Source organism: Gavialis gangeticus, unplaced genomic scaffold (genome assembly GCF_001723915.1).
Source record: "Gavialis gangeticus isolate Ggan-Ray unplaced genomic scaffold, GavGan_comp1, whole genome shotgun sequence".
Taxonomy (NCBI): domain Eukaryota; kingdom Metazoa; phylum Chordata; order Crocodylia; family Gavialidae; genus Gavialis; species Gavialis gangeticus.
This window is the reverse complement of record NW_017729031.1, coordinates 44843875-44849109: the sequence shown is the minus strand read 5'-3', so window position 1 is coordinate 44849109 and position 5235 is coordinate 44843875.

The window sequence follows — 5235 nt, the reverse complement described above, 5'->3', positions numbered from 1 at the left end:
AGTCGAATTTACCGACGTGCTTTAATTCTTTCAAACGGGCAAAAAAAAAAAAAAAATAAAGCCAATACATTTAAATGTAGTTTTAAAAAATGTTTGAAATGCACAGTGAAAAGCAGAAGTCCTGACGTAGCTAACCTAACAGAAAATAGACTTTGTTTTCCTTTTTTAGTTGCTTGCTTTATTAGATTTCTCACTCTCACAGATTATCCAAAAACTACCCATTGATTGATCGCCCGTAGAGCTGCATTTGGTGTAAAGAAAAACTTCACAGCTTTATTGGCTCCCAGGAGACAAAACAAACAGAACAAGATATTCGTATTAATACAAACAATGCAACAAATGAGAAAATCATCACATTTAAATAAGATAGTAAAGTCAGTCCAGTGCACATCCCAGCAGCTGATGTGCTGGGGATGGCAGTCAGGTAATCACCAGGTCTCCCAGGCACCAGCCCCTCTGGGATCTGCAATATTGTTCACACCGTCTCCTCGTATGGCACACAGTAAGTCTAAGGAAACAGCACCGGAGAAAACTTTAAGCGGGTAAAATTAGCCTGGCTTTCCTATCCATTTCCAAGAGAGAAATTGCAAGTCTGGATGACCAGGATAAAAGGAGTTTGTTCCTTCAAACTCCTCGTAGGTTTAGGTAGACTGAGCAGAATGCTATTGGCCCTGATTTAGGGCTCTGTAGAAATGATCGCAGTCACTATTTGGACTTTTAGGAGAAGGAGAGAGGGGATACAAGGCAGCGCCATTTCTCTTGCAGGACTAGAAGGCAGAGAAATGTGTCTTTCCTCAGTGAAGCCACTCACCAAGCTCCGCTCAGCTCTTCACTGGTTTCTTTAAAGGAAAAAAAAGAATATGTTAAAAGATGTAGCCTGATGGCCCAGCAATGATGCGAGAGGCGAGGGTTTCGTAGGGTGATATCTTTGATTGGTCCAGCTATGTAGCTGGGATAGAGAGGTCACCCGAGGAAGAGTGCCTTGCAGTGGAAAGCTTGTCTAACTGTATCCCAACTGCACAGTTGGTCCAATAAATACCACCCTCAGAAACCCTTTTGGGGAAAGCCACGGGGGCCCGAAGGGAAATAAGGCCCGTCTCAAAGGCAGTGGGTGTCCTAGGAGCCCCGTGGCCCCGCCTCCGTTAGGTCACAGCTGTTGTGCCACATCTGGACTCTCTCCTCTTGGAGCAGGGAAGCTGCAATCCAAGTGATAGTTTTATTTGCCAGGAGTTGGGGGAGGCTTGCCACAAACAAAATGTCCCCCTGGGTCTTTGGTGGCTGCATGACTTCATGGACTCAGTGGGAGTCCTGACAGCTACGGGAACTGCGTCGCGACACATCCCAGGCTCCTTAGCCTCAAAGGAAAGTTGAAGCGGGGCGGGGGGGGAGACCTCTTCTCTTCTTCGCTTGTAGAAAGCCCGGCGCAAGAGGCCATTCAGATGGTCCTTTGTTGCTCATAGGAACTGATGACGATGATCCATTGATTCCCGGGGGAGCATCTTGTTTTGCAGGAGCTCGAGAACACTAGCCCTCCCAGGGACGGTGACTAGGATTGAACCCAGTCGTGTCAATGGCAGTTGTGGGTGCAGGAGGAGTGCAGTGGCGGGTTGTGTCCGTGGGTCCAGACGGTATACGTTCACCTCCTTATTGTGGTCACATGACTTCCATTAAGTTGTGCAAAGGGAGTTTTGCCCCGACGTCATTAGCAGCACTAGACACCTTTTTAAGGAGTGAAACAATCTCGTTCCTCTCGTTGAAGAGACACTGCATTACCTTCCAAAGAGACGTCAAAACGAGTGAACTCTGGCCACCCCTCTCCTGGTTGGGACCGTCTACATCTTTCTTAAGATTATTTCAAGCAACTTGTGATACAAAGTTATTAGTAAGTTTTGGAAATGTTCAGACAAACTACGCCAAAGCGCCAGTTCTGAAAACCTTTATATTCCATGCCAGCTTAGAAACATATCCATGTTATCGGTATTTTCCAATCATGTTTCCCTACTACATTTTGCTCGGAAGTATTCCTAAAACAGCAATACTAACAACCGTTGGGAAACAACTTGGTAGGTTTCATTACTCTTGCTATTCCTGTTCCCCGTAGCTCACTAGATCTGGCAAGCTTAGGCTCCAAGCTATGTACCATTTCTTGCACGCCCAGAGGCTAGCAGTACCGCAAGTAAGAAAAGTTAGATGACTCTAATTAGCCACTGGCTGCTGCCTCTCAAAGCAAGTGGGAATCTGTAAATCCCGAGTGTATTCGGTCTATAGAGAGTGCAGTTAAATGGACACATGGACGAGAACTCTATTAAAAATCCATTTCTGTGGTTTTGGCTGCTGAGCTTCCGTGGGCTTTCACATCTCCAATGGCAAAGAGCCCGAGGTTTCTTTCCAGTGCTCCTATTGAGCTTGGACTTGGCTTTTTTTACGCCCCCACCCGTATGTCCAGAGTTACATACACTAGTCTGCGGATTTACAATGCAATCCCCTGAAATGGAGTCGACAATGCTCAGATTGACAAGACTATCTGAGCCTCTGGAGGCGCAAACACATCAGGTCTATCTATCTGCGCTCTGATGATGGCTCTCCAGACAGCTAGATCCATTGAGCTACTTCTGTTCTGGTTAATGAGATGCGTGAAACTAGGATGCATTTGTTTTTGCTCATTCCTACCACCTACAGCTAGCGTGATCCATTTGATCTAATCTCGCTAGTCCTGAGCTTGGCAAGCAGGGTCGCACAGATACCCTTTCAATCAGTAGTCTCCTTTGGGGCTACCGTTCCCGACTGGCTTCCCATCCAAGGGGTGGCTCAGGTAGTTAGATGGAGACAAAGTCTTGTCACTCCGAGACTCAACTCATAGCGATGTGCATGGGCGTTCCTCTTGCATATGTGCTAACCCTGGAAATAGCTTTAATGTTTGTTTTGGTTTGGTTTTTTCAGGACACCTGTTGTAAAGACATATTTTATTGACAGCTCTGGAGGCCGTTGTTAAATGTCTCGATTCATTCCTCCGTCCGATTTTTGTAATAACCGATGCGGATGCGCCTAGTAGTGGTCATGAGGACATTTATCAATTAGAAAATAGAGCCGTATTCCTCGCTCTCTTGTCAAGGATCTAGTATAAAGTGATGCTTGCAATGGCAACACTCCGGTATTATCAGCCGGGTGGCAGTGCAGCTGTACACGGTGACCTGCTTCATCCGATATTGCCTAGCAAAAGATAGGGCCAGCTTGCGTGCAGGTACAGAATCCCAGTCTCAATAGCGAGCAAGCAGGTTAGCAGGATAAGTGACTATTTTTGCATATTGCCTGCGAGTCCCCGGGGAACACAATGGCGTTTCTGAGCTCCAGTGTTTGTAATTAAGAGGATGGCATCTTTGGGCTAGAGTGTACGGGAGAAAATCATTTTCACAGCACCTAGAGGGCTTTGGAGTCGTGCTTGCTGACAGATGGAGAACCTTTCTGAAGGCTCCATAACCTTTTGCCCTCTGAGACTGTACTTTTGACACTGCAAGATTGGGATGATATAGATGTTTGTGCGCGGCTGATAGCGTGGTGATTTTTAAAACAATGAGGATTTTATTATGGTATTATAATGAACTATATGCAAACTACGAAACCCTGACAAAGCCTCGGTGTCACCGGTGAGAGTAAAGCATAATTGCTCAGCAGCTAGTGTTTTGCTGAGGGAGACTTCTGTGTTGCGCAGCAATCAGATATAGAGAAAAAAGCCAGCAGGTGAGATTTCACATGCTTTCAGATCTTGACCTCAGGAATGTCATGCCACTTTTTTTCCATACATCTTTTTTACGTATAGATCTTTATGGGGAAAGTGTTTGAGAGAGGGAGAGGGCGAGAGAGAGAGACTTCATTCACATTCCAAGTCTGCTTTCTGTCTCACACGTATTAAATTTCACAAAACAGAAAGAAACAATAGAGCTTATTAAGAAAAACTTGTTTTGAATGGCAAATTAAGCATAATAGAAATACACACGTTTTTACAAGTACTTATTTCTTTTCACCAGTTGAACAGTTCTAACCTTTTTGAAAGTATATACAGTACTTGTCTCTGCAAAATGTTTCTGTTTTAGTTCGTTTTCACCACGTCACCCTGTTGTATACATCTGTTTTACAATTTTAATTCGAGCAGTTCAGAATCCCTAATAAATCCGAGCACGTTCATTCTCTGGACAGGTATTAACCACATGAGTTGAATACCCCCGAGGCAGTTAGGAACAGCCTCAGTTCTGGTGCCTCCGTTCAACATCTTGGAGCTGCAATGCACCTCTGCGGATAAATTGGTGTCCAGTGTGAATCCTTAGACATGGAAATAATGACTAAGATGATTCCCTGGGTGGAATCCACAGTCTCAGCATTCGTCTTTACCGCCAGTATTCTTCCTTTCTGTGCATCTTAACACGAGATATGTTAAACAATCTTGGAAAATTATGTCAAAGGAAGTAACAGCCAAAGAAGCCATATGTTCGTGGAACATAACCGCTTTGCACTGGGGATCAAACCCCGCTCACCTCTCTGTCCTGGCGTGCAAATATTTAACACAGAAATCCTTTGGAGATCAAATGTAAAGGGAGACAAGATCTCATTGTTTTCCCATCGCTACATTCAGAAGCACAGACCGTCAGCTGCTTAGCACAGGGGGCAAAGGTTAGCTCGGCTGCTTCCATATACGTATCTCCAACTCGCCTGTTCTCGACATGCATGCCGCTGCGCACCTAGTGTTTTTGAAAAACTCTCTAAGCCTACGGGAGTCTGGTGCTGAGCGCTGCGATGCTCTGGACTCTCCACAGCCCAGCTCATGCAGCGATGTGGGGACTTGTTTTCTCAGCCTACGATGTCAGCACGCCACAGACTCATGACAATCTTACCATCTGCATGCTCGGGGAGACTCTCATCAAATATTCTCAAACAGAGGCTTAGCATCCAAAAATCAAACCACCGCCCAGCCGCACGCACACGCGAAAACAGCTAAGGAGCTATTTTAAGCAGGTTCATCCCGGAGTAGCAGGTTCCTCGCCCCGGGCCCGTAACAGTGCAGGCACTTTTCTTTGTTCGCTTAACCCCACACTTCCCATCTCAAGGCAGGCACACGTTACGCGAAATCCCTCTCGTTACACTGACTGGGAAGTCACGGCGAGGAGCGTGTCATTTCGGGTGCGGAGAACGCACTCGTGTGAACCACCGCAGGGTCCCGCCGCAGCGCCGGGCTTCCCCGCG